The sequence below is a fragment of the Oryctolagus cuniculus genome, chromosome X, assembly GCF_964237555.1.
Source record: "Oryctolagus cuniculus chromosome X, mOryCun1.1, whole genome shotgun sequence".
Taxonomy (NCBI): Eukaryota; Metazoa; Chordata; class Mammalia; order Lagomorpha; family Leporidae; genus Oryctolagus; species Oryctolagus cuniculus.
Genome location: NC_091453.1, coordinates 39,091,071 through 39,100,213, shown reverse-complemented (window position 1 = coordinate 39,100,213; position 9,143 = coordinate 39,091,071).

Here is a 9,143-nt window from a genome sequence, read left to right as displayed (position 1 = left end):
AAGAATCCGGCGCCCTGACCGGGACTAGAACCCAGTGTGCCGGCGCCACTAGGTGGAAGATTAGCCTATTGAGCCGCAGCGCCAGCCGTCTTTCCATACTCTTATACCCTGAATATACCAAGGCAGTTTCCAGGAGCACACTGTTATCTTGGGCCCTCAGGGATTAACAAATCACAACTTTAAGGTAAGATTGTTTTAAGATACAGGAATTATAACTTAAAGGCAATTTCAGAAGGCATGCAACTATCTTATCTTAGGAATGGGACTAGCCTTTATGGCCTAGTCATTATTGCTTTTTTTAGACCCACCTGACCCTTTGATAACAAGGGGGAAGGAGTCTTTAATATCCCCTCCTCTTCTTTAGGGCACTTTTAGAATACTCTAAAATCTTCATCTTCTAGGGGCTGGTCCCATAAGTGGCCAGTACTACATAAAGAGTAGTTGGAGCTTGACTTTGGCAATTGGAGATTTCATAAAACAGCATTGTGTATGCAGGGGCCAGCCACAGCTATCAATAACAGGAGAACCAGGTACCCAACACTGAAACCTGCCCGAGGCCTTAACAACCCAGGATTCGCAACCCCAACCAGATGTGCACTTTTGGGTGCACTTCTTGTGCTAAGTTGGTGTGGGTCTACCGCAGTGGTACATGTCCAGCAGGTGGTAATTAGTGTATTAATTTGTAATTAGTAAATCATTATCAGCAGTGGCTGTTTGTCAAAATCTAGGAGAACACACCCATCAAAATTGAGGCTATTGGACTATTGATACTGAGATCAGATGGCTGAAGCAATAGGATTTATCAGATTATGATGGAGTAACTCCAAAATCCATGTGCCCTGGACTGTAACCTTAGCATGCATCCTGGAAATCAGTGAAACACAGATTACTATAAGAAACAAAAGATTTTTTCTAATAGACTTACCACTCCTGTGTAGAACACAGCTAGAGCAACTATCTGTGGTCAGCTCCAGTCCCTTGGGGCAACCTCACAAAACCTACAGACAGCAATAAAAACATTATCAGCCCTAAGGAATAAGGTGACATTGTGACCCCAATTCCCAGGTGTCTCTTGTTAAGTTTTCCAGGCTTTCCGCTAGGGATTAAGCATTTAGCCTCCATATTCACTGCTGCAGTGAAAGCTGTAGATTCCTCAAGCTTCCACCATGCATAGACTGACCAGCCTGTGCCATGTGGACAGGACAGGGTGTTGCTGTCTGAGTCAGGTGAGCTTTCCAGAGGGGGTGGATCTTGTCGTCACCTCTTGGGGTCCTTAGACAGGTCGAGCTTCAATGGCTCTCCTGAAACCAGATTAAATGTCCAGCTGGTGTGTGTAGCCAGCTTAACTGGAGTGTGATGAATCCAAGGGGTCAAACCTCTAACTTTGAGAGCAGTGGGAGTAACGAACACAACAGAATATGGTCCCTGCCATAGGGTACTGGAAGAGACATAAGGGACGTGTGAATCTCCTTACGGAAGGTACCCTTCCATTACCTAGCTGGCCTGGGAGGAGAGCTGTCCTGAATAGAAGATAGGTGGCATCTCTAAAAGGAAATATACAGTTCAGTCTGCAATGTTACTGACCCTAGACTGTCCCCTCAGCAGTGGTGGTTACTTTGGAAGTTGGGCAGAATGAAGGGCTTTTTTTTACAAGAAAATATTTATTGAAGTGAGGTGAAAGGTCAAGTATCTTTCTGCTGACAATTTACTGTTTGTAAAATCAACAAAGATTAAAATAAGAAAAAGGAAAGTCATATCAATCTAGAAATGTAGCTTCGTAATTTTGAAAAAAAAAATGCAGACTTACTTGCTATGCAATTGCTGCTGCCAAAGACATGTCTCAATTGAAAATTTGCATCCCTTCATTTTTTCCCAAAGACATGATTGTTTTAATTACAATGCTAACAAATGCCTAAATATTTTGCATGTGCCCTGTTTCTCTGATGAAACATGTTTTCTGACCCTTTTCTCTGTTTTCAACCTTCCTTTCTTCTTTTTTTAAAGCTTTTATTTAATGAATACAATTTTCATAGGTACAACTTTAGGAATATAGTGGTTTTTCCCCTATACCCACTGCCCCTCCCTCACTCCCGTCCCATCTCTTACTCCCTCTCCCATCCCATTGTTCATTAAGATTCATTTTTAATTACCTTTATACAGAAGATCAACTCTATACTAAGTAAAGATTTCAATAGTTCGCACCCACACAGACACACAAAGTATAAAGTACTGTTTGAAGATAAGTTTTACCATTAATCCTCATAGTACAACTCATTAAAGACAGAGGTCCTACAAGTGGAGCAATTGACACTCTTATTTATGATGTCAGTGATCACCTGAGGCTCTTGCCATGAGCCGCCAAGGTTATGGAAGCCTTTTGTGACCACAAACTCCCTCAGTATTTAGACAGGGCCATAAGCAAAGTGGAAGTTCTCTCCTCCCTTCAGAGAAAGGGACCTTCTTTTTTGATGGCCCCTTCTTTCCACTGGGGTCTCATTCACAGAGATCCTTCATGTAGGATATTTTTGCCACAATGTCTTGGCTTTCCCGCCTACACTGCTCTCATGGGCTTTTCAGCCACATTTGAATGCCATAAGGGCTGATTCTGAGGTCAGAGTGTTACTTAAAGTAATTTTCATTTTATGAGTCTGCTGTGTGGACTGCTTCCCATGTTGGACATTCCCTCCTTTTTAATTCTGTCTATTGTTATTACCAGGCACTTGATGCTATTTATATGGTCTCTTTAACACTTAATCCTATCTATAGGATATGATAGGATGATCACTTTAACAACTAAGATGTCATTTTAGAGCTTTATAGCTAGAAACTTCCTCCTCCCTCGGGTGAAGGGCTTTTCATCTTGGAGACAACAAGGTCTGCAACCCTGACCTGGGAGTCCTTTGACCTCAGAGCAGTTCCATTTCCAGTGACCCAACTCTTGGCTGGCAGAACTGACAGGGCTCTTTAGAAACCAAAGTCCTTCTGGCTTTCCACATTGAAAACCATTGCCATTTGGGGTGGACTGGCCTGTTGGGTCTCCTTGATAGCAGATTATCATATAAATCTATTAGTTGGCCTGCCACCTTACATTGTTCCCGCTGCCTAGATCACTCCTCTCCCTCCTTGTTTCTGTTAAAGTAAAACACAGAGGAAGCCTTTAAGAGCATGCAAGCCAAGGGGGTGCTTAATCCCATCCCTAATTTTTGGCGGTCACAGAAATCTGTGGCATGGACATGTTCTGACAATGTTTTTCCCATGATATAAGACAACAACCCTGAAGAGACCTATATTCTTACTTTAAGATCAGACATGATGAAAACCTTACCTATAAATTTTGGAGATATTAGTGAAACTTTTTAAATCCCCCATAGTTTGAAAAAGGGAGGTTTTGCTTGTTTACTGTGCCCACAGCAAAGTATATCTAGTGTGAAATCATAAATAAGCTCTACTTCAGGCTATGCTATTTGATCTTCTATATCTGGCCAGGCTATTATTACAGAAAAATGTTAGACATGCCTTTTATGAGGTCTAAAGATCAAACTGTACATTCTAATGGAGAGTTTTTGAACAGAATCAGTTTCCCATCTTGAAAAGAATAGAGAAATGAAGGAATATGTCAGACTTCCCAGATAGCTTACTGTCAATAACTTAATATCAAGTGAAAATTTAGCAAACAATTTTAACTGTCAAATAAACCAACTTAGGAAAACATTTACCAAAAGTCCAATACCTTCTATAAATTTTAAGACAATAATAACATGTATTTTGAAACATGTCCTTAAATACTTAACATAAGTATAATTTGTTTGACCAGCAAACCCAAGCACAAACATGTCAATAAAACATTTTCAGTTTCTTTCTACCAACAAATTCAAAATATCTAATACAGAGATTTATCTAGGTCACGTAAACAGAAAAATCTATTTTGGGTTAATTTAGAAGTTTAAAATCATATGAGCAATCTTTTACCTATAATCCAATTAAAATAGAGTTCTTAATAAATTTTTCACGTAGACATACAATATGTGCACGCATATAACACATAACATACATTACAGGAAAGAACAATAAAGCAGTTTCAATAATACCTTTTAAAAATATTTAAATACAACAGTAAAAACAATGAAATCCGGTCATTTGCAACAAAATGGAGGAATCTGGAAAATATCATGCTGAGTGAAATAAGCCAGTCCAAAAGGGACAAAGATCATATGTTCTCCCTGATCGATGACAACTAACCGAGCACCTGAAAGGAAACCCGTTGAAGTGAAATGGACACTATGAGAAACATTGACATGATCAGCCCTTGTCTTGACTGTTGAAGAACAACTTACCATTTTATTCCTTTTAGTATTTTTTGTTGTTGTTGTTCTTTTTGTTCCACTTAATACCACTGGTTGAACTCTGTAATTAATACACAATTATTCTTAGGCAGTTAAAATTAACAGAAAAGTGATCTCTGTTAAATATAAGAGTAGGAATAAGAGAGGGAGGAGATATACAGGTCAGCACATACTCACTTGGACTTACCTCCAATGGTAAAGCTAGAAATGTGCCAGGGGATTCCAATTCAATCTTATCAAGGAGGCATGTACCAATGCCATCTCACTTGTTAAAGTGACAAGTTTAAGTATATAATTGATCAAAAAGATAGGGTAAGTGTCAAAGAGATTTCACAAATAAGACCAGTGTCTGCAAATAATGAAGAATAAAATTAAAAGGGAGAGAATGATCCTGCAGGGGAAGCAGGACACACAGCAGACTCATAGAATGGCAATTGCCCTAAACAGCACTCCAGCCTCAGAATCAACCCTTGGGGCATTTGGATCTGGCTAAAAGGCCCATGAGAGTCTCACAGGCATGGAAAGCCAAGACACTGTGACAAAAACGACCTGAATGAAAGATCTCGGTGAACAAGACCCCAGCAGAAAGAACAGGCCATCAAAGAAGGAGGCACCTTTCTCTGAAGGGAGGAAGGAACCTCCACTGTGATATGGCCTTGACTAAACAAGTTCAGAGTTGGTGAACTCAAGGGGCTTCCATAGCCTCGACAGCTCATGACAAGAGCCTCGGTGATTACTGACGTCATAAATAAGAGTGTTAATTGTTAAATCAACAACAGGAGTCACTGGGCACATGCTCTCCATATAGGATCTCTGTCCTTAATGTGTTTTACTATGAGAGTTAAAGATAACACTACTAGTCGAACAGTACTCTATATCTTGTGCGGTTGTGTGGGTGCAGTCTGTTGAAATCTTTGGTTAGTATTTACTAAGCTGATCTTCTGTATATAAAGATAATTGAAAATGAAACGTGATGAAGAGTGGGATGGGAGAGGGAGTGGGAGATGAGATGGCTGAGGGAGGGAGGGAGGTTGGTGGGGAGCCAGAACAATGCAAAAGTTGCACTTTGTAAATTCACATTTATTAAATAAAATTTTTTAATATTTAACTGTTATTTTTAATTACCAATTAATTTTAATTACTTCCTGCTCTTAGTAACCTCAATTAACCATACATTTTCTCAGTTGGAACCTGTTAAACTTTGGCTTTATCTGTTTGCAGAGCCATCCCAAACTACTGAATACGATCGAAGTCACTGGAAAAAGTCTTTGGAAACTAAAAGAGGACACATTTAAACACAGAACCAACAATGTTTTAGTTTCCATGAGCAGTAAATCTGATTTTTAGTCTTTGGGGGAGGACACAAACTGTGGATTATAAAACACTTTAAATAGCCATGTTTAAAATTATGAACTTATTAACCAACAAGAGGCACTTGTTACTTCACACAGTATTTAAAAAGCATCTGCAGGATTTTATAGACCATTTATCCCTTTTATGCCTCTAGGCCTTTTTCACTGAGATAACCATCATAACTGATGACATAATAAGATTACTAGACTTTTGTAATTTTTGAACATGTGTATCATAACTTAAAATTTAGCACCACTTTACATCTTGACTGTATCTTTGGAACTTTGTTTTTTGTCAAAGATGCCAAGAAGGTTTAAAATATCTGGTAGAAACAGGATCCCTTAACATCATAACATTATAATACAGACCAGATTTGATCATTGTTATAAAGTGATCACTGAAATGCTTTAAAATAGGTATATATTAAAATAAGCCCTAACTCTTGTAATAAAAAAAAAAACTCAGCTGGTTTTACATAATCAGGACTTAAGAAGAGACAGAGAACACAAAGATTACCTCAATAGGATACAAAATCGATGTCTTTTTGGGCTGTCACCAAAATGAGAACTGAAAACCTTAAATAGAAGTGTCAGCACATGGAATCATCTCATAACTTGGAACACTTTTAACAATTTCAGAACCAGGAAGAGAAAAGAGCTCAGTGGAGCTGGCTAGGAAACTGACAGAGTCATCAATTAAACAAAAACTATTAAAAGGAGATGCTGCAGGGGCCCTCACTGTGGATTAGTGGGATGAGTCTCCACCAGTGGTACCGGAATCCCAGTTGGGCACTGGTTCTAGTCCCAGCTGCTCCTCTCTGATCTAGCTCTCTCCTACAGCCTGGGAAAGCAGTAGAAGATGGCCCAAGTTCTTGGGTCCCTGCACCCATATGGGAGACCTGGAATAAGCTCCTGGCCCCTAGCTTCAGATTGGCTCAGTTCCAGCTGTTGCAACCATTTCAGGAGTGAACCAGTGGATGGAAGGCCTTTCTCTCTGTATAACTCTCTCAGATAAATAAATAAAATCTTAAAAAAGGAGATGCTGCAGTTTTTAAACATATTTTCAAGACTATTTCAACATAATTACTGACATATATGTATTGTAAAATCTTCATTGCTTTAACAGAGGATCAGATTCTAATTCTATGTCAAAGAAAAAATAGATTAATAGTTTTTGTCTCCAGAAATTTCTTCCTTTCATAATCCTCTGTGACTTCCTCACACCTTCTGCAACTTACTTAAACCTGATTATCATCCCATTCATGTCTAGAGTAAATTAAGCATTAGTAATTCTTACAAACCATGTCCTGTCTTTACTCAAAAAGTCTCTTTCCTTCTTAACCTTACTTACCAAGAACACATTTTTTATACTTGTGACCTTTTTCCATCTGCTGATTTCCTTCACTTACACTGAAATAATCCTTTAAAAATCTCCAAATCAAGATATTTTCATATTTTAACCTTAGTTACTTTCAAGCAGTCTTGAATTATTTTTCATATGTGGACAGTTTATGAAAACAAGCTTGTTAACAAACCCAAAGTTTTTGCATAGAATATAGGGTGCTAGAAGCACTTAGGTTTACATTTAGACACATTTAACTAATTTACCTTTGCCAATTTACATTTAGCAATTACACCTAGATGACTTAAGATGCTGATGTTATATCATATCTTTATCTGAATTAAGGTCAAAATTTATATGTAATTCTACTCCTATTTGTAAGAACTGTAGCTGGAAATCAGTGACATAAACCAGAAGATTGCAAAATCCTTCTCAGGGTCTATAACAAGCACTGATCACCCATTGCTATTTCATCCAGATTAGTTATACCAAGTCACAAAACAAGTTTTGCAAGTTCAAAAGCAATTTTTTAAGGAAATTATCTTCCCAGATTCAAAAGGGAGAAACCCCTTTAAACCCAATGTCCAGTTAAGTGGAACCAAATTTTCATGCATGAGATTGTTACTGTTATTGTCTCTTTAGACTGAATTTGAGCCTAGTATTTTTACTAACAAGTGCCTTAGGCCAACACCTAGTCAACAGTCAGATACCTGGGACTGTCTCTGAAATAAATGTATGTCAGGAAGCTGAAAGGTTCTAAGGGTGATTGTAGGCCAGGGGTTGGTGTGTCAGGGGTGAAAAGCACAAATGTTGCAGTTTATTTCTCAACAATGTTGCAGTGGATTCCTTTCTGAGAGGAGGAGCGTGGTGGGGGCAAGAGGTGCGGAGTCACCACACAGACCCCGGGAGGAGTCAGGTGAAAGCGGGCTTGAGGCAAGCAGCCCACAAACTCATTTATTTCAGTTGGTACAACAGTTTATATAGCCAAGACCAGCCAATCTGGTCAAGGGGCGGTCTATGCCACAACCAATCACAGCCTGTTGCCAGGCAGTTTCCAAAGCCATCCAATCACAGCCTGTTGCCAGGCAGGCTCCATTGCCAGGTGGGATTCAAAGCTATCCAATCGCAGCCTGTTGCCAGGCAGGCTCCATTGCCAGGTGGGTTTCAAAGCCATTCCTGAGTAACTGACACTCCCTTGCCAGCGGCCACCTTGGCATGGCCTTCTCATTCCACCACACCCACCAGAGATTACCAACCTACATTCAAGTAACTTTTAAGTATCTCTGCCCAAGGTTGGGAGACAGGAGACCTTTCTCTTCCCAACTCTGAGCAAAGGAATGGAGATAACACACCACACATCAAAGAGAGGGAAAAACGTCTACACTGTCTCTCTGTGTGTGTGTCTCTCTCTCTGTCTCTCTGTCTCTGTCTCTCTCTTTCTCTTTTTCCCAAAGAAACTACAGGCAGAGAGGAGGGGAGTCAGTTTTAATCCTTTAGGCCCTTAAGTTACCGGTGAATGGCAGGGTTCTTGTCTTCGCGCAAGAAAGAATTCAGGCGTGAGACAGAGAGTAGTGGAGAGTAAAATAGCAAAGTTTATTAGTGAAGGGACATCTGTAAGAACGGATGGGCACCTCTCCAGACAGAACCTGAGAATGCATGCCCAGTTGCTCGTGCTCGGGGACGAGCGAGGTTACATGGTTGAGTGGAGAATACACCTGACCAGGCCAGGCAGGCGGCTCAGCAGAGAGGCAGAAGGCTGAGCGTGCAGTCCAGTTGAAGCCGGGGGTTTTTAAGGAGATGGGTCTTTGTCTTCACACATCTCATGAAACAAAAGACTTTATGGATGTAAATACTAAGAAACTCCTGAGCTTTCCCCTGAAGGGATCAGACAGGAGGAAGCCTAGCTGGTGCTGTCCTCATTAGAGGAAGGGCAGGAAGGGCATTTGAAGTGCAGCTACTGGGCTGCACCTGGAAGGTTATCAGGCAGAAGGGGCGGGGACCCCCACCTGGCAGGTTATCGGGTAGGAGGGGGCAGAGCAGGATGCAAACGAACACTGGGCTGCCCCTGAAATGTTATCAGGATGACTTTGAGATGCAGATACATAT